The following is a 7,532-nucleotide window of genomic DNA, read 5'->3' as shown; positions in this document are numbered from 1 at the left end:
AGAATGAATCATTCAAGTTTGTTTAAGAATTCTGCTCATACTTACTAGACATTGCTAAGGATACTGGCTTTTTGTTTTCCTCTCTTTTTAAATGAGTCTACTATTAAAGTCCGAGATAAGACTAGGAGATACCTCCATTCCTTAGTATTCAGAGCCTGGAATACTATGCTGGCATATTATGCTGACAATAAATGTTTATTACAAGTAGAAACAAAAGGCCACTCTTTCATTTTGAGATGTTGCAAGCAGAAGGGGTCCTGCTCTTTTCTGCCTGGACAAAACTTGCCCTGAATACGGGGCACTTGGGTTACCTTTCTCTCTGGACCAGATGAATCTCCAGCTCTATCTCCCACTTCCCAGGCACATGCCGTAAGCATGCTGTTGTGAGCTGTTCTTGGTGGGAATGTTCTCCATGACTTCTGCTGAAATTTTGCCATTTCCTAGAAAGGAAGACAAGGATTTCTGGTGCCAGAGAACAAGCATAAAAGTCAGTCCTGATACACTGTCTTTGGACTGTTTCTGAATATCATCCAGAATGTGTTCTTCGTAAAGGATAGAAACAACCTTTGGAGCAAGAACCAAACCACATTTCCTCCTTCCAGCTGACTTGTCTTAAATAGTACACTCATTTGCACAATAAAATGGACGTCCTCCACTAGATATAAGCTGCTCGGGAAAGCTATGAAGAGGAATGCCAATTTAGATATTACATTTGAACTCAGTGTGCGAGTCTCATCAGTGAAAAACAGTCCCAGAGAAGCACAGAGAAGGAATACTCAAAGGAAACAGATGATTAAGAAATCAGGAGTTGGGCAGAGCTCAGTAGCTTCAAGGTAAAAGGGCAGTTGAGCTGGAATTTTGTCCTTTCCACCCCTACCACGCTCTATTCCAGCTTCTGTGTCTTTTCTCTTTAAGTCTAGTCCTTGAACAAAACTAATGTGTTTGTGCCCCTCATTGTAAAGTTCAACAAACACTTCTATCCGGAGTAAGCTGACGCTACCATTGAGCCAAGGAATCCTACCTACCTGCCCTCCTGGCTGGCTGTTTCTGTATCATGTCCTCGCTTGTACCAAGACAAGCATTTGTGAGGCCACACTCTAAACTGGATCAGGAAACTCATCTGGCTGAAAGCTAGTGGTATTTTTCCTGCTGGGTTAGTTTTCTAGCTGGAGCAGTCCTCTGAGTCAGTTGGCCGTAGAGTCACATGAACATCTGTGCAGCCCAAAGGTTGGGGCAGCACAGGGGCAGGAACAGGCAGCCAGGAGGGAGAAGGAGCAGGGTGTGGAGTAGACATCTACTTCTTCCATTAGCAGTGCCTGTGTATGCTGTCCTGAAGTGTTGCTTAAGCTACAGCCTTACTCAGGGTGCCTGGGGTTTGATTTGCAGGAGCATCCACAATTACAAGTGAATTCCTGGGGAGATGTGCTTCCTTGAAAAGAAGAGATATCCCTTGCTAACTGTATTGGAAAATGAGGTGCTAGCTATTTGATCTGTAAAATGGGGGTAATAATATCATCTTAGAGGAAAGGGGTAAAAATGCATTTGTTGCTGTTGGTGAAACATTCTGTTTTGATGAACACTCTACATCAACCTAGTTGGCAGTGCATCCGCCTGTCTTCAGGGCTAGGGGACAACAGTGTGCAGAAAGGAAGGTGTGGAGCTGTGCTCTGATTCCCCAGGCTTCAGAGAAACTGTGGAGGAAGTTGTATAATCATGTAATTGCCATTTATATTACAGAGTGTGTGTGCCCAAGAAATCTGAAATAAAGGTATAAGCAGATGGCATTTGGCATTTATTACTTTTGAGTGTTTGACTTCTCACCCCTAATCTTTTAATGCATGGGAGGGGAGTTTTGTGTTAAATATAGTCTACAAAAGCACTTTGGAATTCTGCTTATGCTGTTTTTAAATACTTGAATAGTATGATTTGATGACTGACATTATATAACATCGCTTGAAAATTTGAAACAAAAGAACCCTCTCTCCACAAATGTCCTTTTTGTGTTACCTTCTTGTCAGACAAGGAAAATTTCTAATTTTCCTTCTCTTTTCTTGCACTTTCTCCTAAGCCTGTAGTACTACGACTACTCGACACATTATGCTGAATTAGCGGGCATTGGTCTAATGAGGTATGTCCTTGTTCCAGGTACCGAATTAAAAACAAAAGGTAAGACCAAAATAATATTCTTAAGTATTCTGATGTGCATCCAAATGTGGGGGGTTTTTTTTACATTCGTCAAGGTTATTAACTATGCCTTTACCATTGAAAAACCTTCTTGATTCATAAAGTTAACATCTGTGTGCATTGGTGCCTCTGTAAGTACAGACTTGAGACATGTTCTGAGTGTGTGTTTTGCAATTTCTTGTAGGATTGTATAGCCATCTAGGTACTAAGTGGCTCCCATTAGCACAGTTTCTGGGCCTCTCTTCTCTATTCCAGTGGTTTGGCAGTCCACCGAAATGCAAAAGAATAATGCAGATCCTTGCAAATTATGAGCAAGAGCCTACTGACTGCAAAGCAGGACAGACAGGCTTGGCAGAAGGAGACTGCAATGTGGATGGATGCCTCTGTGAGCCCATTGTACAGCTGAGAGGTCACAGGTCTGGCCTGTCAGACTTGACACTGATCATTTCATTTCGTACTTCCTACTTGACAATCCCTTTGCACCAGCCTTCAGGCTCACCTGCACACTTTCTTCCATGCTGCTGCTTTGTTGCAAATGCTCCTGCACCCTTTCTTTCTTTTCAAATCCTTTTTGAAATTCTTCAATATTTCTACTAAGTTAAGCATACCAACGTCAGAAACATCTCTTTGCATTTATTAAAAAATACATTTTTCCCACTTCTAACTAATGTGTATTTCTCATCTTGAGTTTTAATGACTTCAAATACTTTATGCCTAATTAGTAATTACCCATGCCAATTAGATGGAACAGATTTACTTCAGGGTAAATTCTTGTAAGCTGCAGAGAGGGTTGCGTTAAAATGCTTGTGAAGTCCCTTAGAGAGTTCAAAGATGACCGTACGAGTCGCACAGAGTTATAACTGGTGAAGTCAGAGAGTGTTTATATCTACTTCATGTCAGAAAAGGCCTGTTGGTGAGTGAAAAAAAGAACACAGAAGTTATAGTTCACAAGACACTGCCTTTCCTGCCAAAGCTGGCTAAAGAAGTTGCCTCTTATTCCTGACCCCAGCGCCCCAAAGCAAAACTGGCCTTTTCTTATGGCAGTATAACTGTTTTTGTGCTATAAACTGGATCACTGAAGTGATCCGTATTAAAGACAATCCTCTAAAACCCCCAAGCCAATAATGCTAGAAAATACTCTAAGACCCTAAAACCTTCCCCACGTATACTGACTTCCTGTGACCATGAATGAGAATACGGACCTTTTCCATATCCTGAAACTCACTGATCTTGGGCTCTAGCAAATCAGTTCTATGTGAATTACTTAATCTGTTTTTCTGGTGCATTGTATATCCATATCAGAATGCTTCTTGGAAGGGTGTGCTGTACACAAACTTTCACATGTTCATTGTTCATCAATGAATAAATTACGCACACTGTTTCAGGGTGGTTCAGATTCTTAGTCAAATTTTCCCTGTGCTTCCAGTAGCTCTGGCCAGCCCTAATCAGAAACAGACCTACTAGTTACCCTTTCATAAAGGCGAACCTTCAGAGAGCAACATAAATGTTAATTAATTTACTCTCACCTCACTCTTCTGAGGTAAATAACTGTATCATTTTCCCTTTTTGTTTAAAGGAGAATATTAAAACAGAAATGAAGTGACTTGCCTATGGTAACACAGCAAATTAGTGGCAGAAGAAGTGTTGGCATTCAGAAATTCTTGGGGCTTGTCTACACAGGGAAACCGACTGGAAAGCTGACTGTGCACCCTTTATTCTGTAACAGCTAGTCAACCAGAGGCCGATGTGTGAGCACCCTAGCAAAGGGAAGAGAGTCCTTTTGTTCTGGAATTAATTGTGCATTATTGAAGCAAGGTAAGTCTTTTGGAATAAAACCCCTCTTATCCCTCTTATTCTAGATCAGCTATTCTGATGACTTCCTTATATAGGCAGGAGGTAAACTCTAAATTCTCCTCCTCTCCCCACCCCGAACCGAGTTAATTATTGCTTAATTATACAGGAACAAAAATGTTTGTACATCCACATAAAGAAAATAAATGAGTTCTGGACATCCTGAGACCCGTGAGAACATGCATTGCTCCCGAGTGCTGCTGCCCCCCTAACCGCAGCTCTGGATGCCGTGTACGGGGAGAACGTGGTGAGAACAGCGGCTCGGCCGTGCCTCATGCCGGCAGCCCCCACGCCAGGACCCCTGCACTACCAGATGTTGACCTCTTAGACCTGGGATTCAGGGAGAGACTGCAGGGGCCTGGGAGCAGGAGCCAGCTCCAGCACTGGACTGCAGCCAAGGGTGTGTGCCTCCGCTGCGGCCTCGTCTCAGATAGCACGTAGGCTGGGCTGGTGCTTGGTGTCAGAGCCTCTCCCTCCCTGTGTGACCCTTCTGAATATCTCCCTCATCTTACGATCTGACACATCAGCAGTGTGTGAAGGAAGATCATAGAAACGGTTTGGGAATGCGCTAGCCTCATTAACCTCATTAGTGAGCTTGTAAGCCACGGCCTCACTATCTAAATGCTTCTGATGAAGACAAATTCAGTAATCGCACACCACAGTTCCTGATGCTGCAGTCACATCCAGCACTGTTGTGCTTATATACCTGAGGACTGTAAGCCTCTTCAGACTTCCCTTGGTAAGAGAGGGGCTAGAGCTGCCAATAAAAAACTTTTCATTTACACATTTTCATTTACACACAGTAAAATACACTGAGCTTTTCAGGCGGCTGATATAAGATAAACATATTTAAATACCGAAAATGTTCCTATTTGTTTTTCTGGATTGCCAATTCTCTTTTTTTTTCATGCCAGAGCAGCACTGGGATCAGTTCTTAATCCATCCAGAAAGTTCCTTATACTCAGCAAGATGAGATAGGGAGTGTTTTTGTGACCCCATAACACCTGCAGGAGCCATGACCTCCAGCTGGGGAACCCGCAAGAGAGTGATTGCTCTCTGGAAATCCACCCAGATATCTTTACAGTACCGAACACTGCTGTATTTAAACATCAGTACTAAAGATCCATTAGGAACATCTTCAGAAGCTTGCAAGCCATTTGGGTCCGTACGTAAGTCTTGTTGGTCTTTGCTGACCAGACATTCCTGGAAGGTGAATGGGGGGTGAAGCGAACATCTCCGCAGCGGAGCAGCTGCTCACCGCAGCTCGGTTGCTCTAGCTATCACCATGCTGCACGCTGCTGGAACGTCGCCAGCCCAAATCGGAGATGTTTTCTGGAGCGTCCTAATTTCAGAGACAGCTCAGGGAAAGCTTCACTTACATTGGTTTAACTGAGATTGTTAATGTTCTGTCAAGCCAAGGACGATAACGACAACCGGCTGAGTATCCAGAATGGGTTACCCGCAGCTGATTTTGTTCAAAATTTTGGCCATTTGAAAACAGAGCAGTGTTCCTGCAGAACAAGGGGTGATGTTGATGCATGCTCATTTTTTGCATGTGCCTACCCATGTCGTTAATTTGTTATCTGTGGTGGATATCTAGAGAGATAATTCAATTTAATTTGACTGGCAGGAAAAGAGCTCGATATATACTATCTATATAGTACCGGAAGGTTTTGCCTGTGTGTCAGCAACTACAGTGACCTTCTCCCTACAGGTGACCAAGAGGCTGGAATGTGATATAATAATCAAAATGAAAAAAAAAAAGATAAAAGAGCATTTTAATGCAAAAAGTCCTGAGAGGTGCAACACTGAAGTGTATTGGGCATGCCCCAATGAGTCTAGCTACCAACCGTGCACATCCTACCAACCCCCACAGCAGCAACCTGTGGTCGCTGTTGTGAGTGACCTTGGCCCTGTGCCCCGCCGTCGGCCCCGGGCCGCCTTGAGCCAACGGGACGTTCCCTGAGGGCAGCTCCGCCGCCGCGGCCGCCCCCTGCCCCGCCGCCCCCCGGGGCGGACGCGCACCACAGCGCAGCTGCCCGTCCACCTCAACCCCCAGGCTCCCGTCTCGAAACTCGCGCCCCGCGGGCGAGGCGGAGAGGGGAGAGGCGGGGAGAAGCGGGGAGGGGAGGGAGGGCCGTGCCCGGCGCGGGGGGCGGCTGGAGCGGAACGAGCTCGGCGCAGGCCTCGGCCGCCCGCTAGGCCCGGCGCTTGGCCGTTGCTATAGGAACGCGCGCCGGGCCGCTCGCCCCCGCCCCTCGCCGCCGGAGCGCGGGCGGGCAGCGGGGCAGCCCCTCTCGCGAGAGCTGCGGCGGTGGCGGGCGGAGCGGAGCGGAGCGGGCGGCGGGGTGAGCTCATCCCGGGCGCGGGCGGGGAGCGCCGCGCAGAGCCCAGCGGAGCGGAGCCGAGCCGCCGGCAGCCGCCGCGGCAACTTTGTTGGGTGAGTTGCGAGCGGGAGCGCCGAGCCGAGGCGGGCTGCGCGCCGTCCCCCTCCTTCCTGCCGCGGAGCCGGGCGCGGGGAGCCGCCGTGCCGCTGACCGAGGGGGTGTGTGTGTGTGGGTGGGTGTGCGTGGGGGGAGCGGCCCGCGGCCCCCAGCCCCGGGGCTGCGCGGCCCCTGCCCGACAGCCAGTGCCGCCGCCCCGGAGTTGGTGGGGGCGAGGGCTGGGGGCCCGGGCGAAAGTGGCCCGCAGAGCCCCCCCGCCGCCGCAGTGCCCGGAGCCCCGCTCCTCCGCCGGGCGGGGGTGTGCGCCCCCGGGGCGGCGGGAGCCCGCCGAGCCGCTGCCCGGGGCGGTCCCCCGCCTAGCCGGCAGCCCCGGGTCGGGCGCGGGTCCCCCCGGGGCGAGCCGAGCCGGGTGCTATTTTCCGGATTTGTGTCTTTCTCTCCTCAGAAAAGGCAGCCCCGAGCGGGAGCAGCGCGGCTGGCGGCCCGGCGGACGGAGGCGGCGGTGAGTGGCGGCGGCAGCTCAGCGCCGCGCCGCGCCGTGCCGTGCCGCGCAGTGCCGCTCCGCGGCGGCGGCTCCCCGCGCTGCCCGTCCCCTGCGGAGGCGGCCGCCCCGAGGGCGCCCTGCGGCGGGGGGCGCGCTCCCCTGCGGGCCCGGGAGCGGCACGCTGCTCGCGTTCGCGGCTCAATAAATAACTTGTCTCTTGGTCGGCGCTGTAAGTTGTACTTCAGTCTTTTTTTCTTCCTTTAGTTTTTATAGGCAGCGAGGGTGTAGTCATGCTGTTTTTGTTCGGAGCCGGTGCTGAGACCACAATAATGATAACAATTAGGTAATGTGGAGGCAGTGCCGGTGGGGATGTTCTGAATGCTCAGCTCATGAGAGAGGGCGTGGAGGAACAAAATATTTGCGGATGGTTTATTTCTTCACTGGGAGCCTGGAAAAGTGGAAGAACAGGGAATGCCTCAAACTGGATCTTAGGGGGAGGGAGGAGGAGATGGAGAAGCAAGGAAAGGTCGATGAGAAGGGGGTAACCTTCCTAAGCTGAGTTTGTTTGC

At 49.5% G+C, this 7,532-nt stretch overlaps 1 protein-coding gene and 1 long non-coding RNA gene across 14 annotated transcripts in view; both read left to right on the top strand.

Annotated features, from left to right (window-relative positions):
- Positions 1 to 463: 463 nt before the first annotated feature.
- Positions 464 to 4,842, top strand: LOC140653482 (uncharacterized). The gene is made up of 4 exons (XR_012043129.1): positions 464 to 833; positions 2,069 to 2,166; positions 3,911 to 3,999; positions 4,145 to 4,842. It is a non-coding gene; the product is annotated as an uncharacterized lncRNA (long non-coding RNA).
- Positions 4,843 to 6,331: 1,489 nt separating this feature from the next.
- The window catches only part of SIPA1L1 (signal induced proliferation associated 1 like 1), a 224,970-nt gene continuing 223,769 nt past the window's right edge, over positions 6,332 to 7,532 (top strand). For 9 of the 13 annotated variants that reach the window (XM_072864222.1, XM_072864223.1, XM_072864231.1 and 6 more), the window contains exons 1-2: positions 6,332 to 6,475; positions 6,925 to 7,192. The gene's annotated coding sequence lies outside the window, so the exon portion shown is untranslated. The remainder of the gene's footprint in view (positions 6,476 to 6,924; positions 7,193 to 7,532) is intronic. The other 4 variants (XM_072864230.1, XM_072864227.1, XM_072864228.1 and 1 more) reach the window with 2 other exon arrangements.

The sequence above is a fragment of the Ciconia boyciana genome, chromosome 6 (genome assembly GCF_034638445.1).
Source record: "Ciconia boyciana chromosome 6, ASM3463844v1, whole genome shotgun sequence".
Lineage (NCBI taxonomy): Eukaryota > Metazoa > Chordata > Aves > Ciconiiformes > Ciconiidae > Ciconia > Ciconia boyciana.
This window is presented reverse-complemented; position numbering and strand designations above follow the sequence as displayed.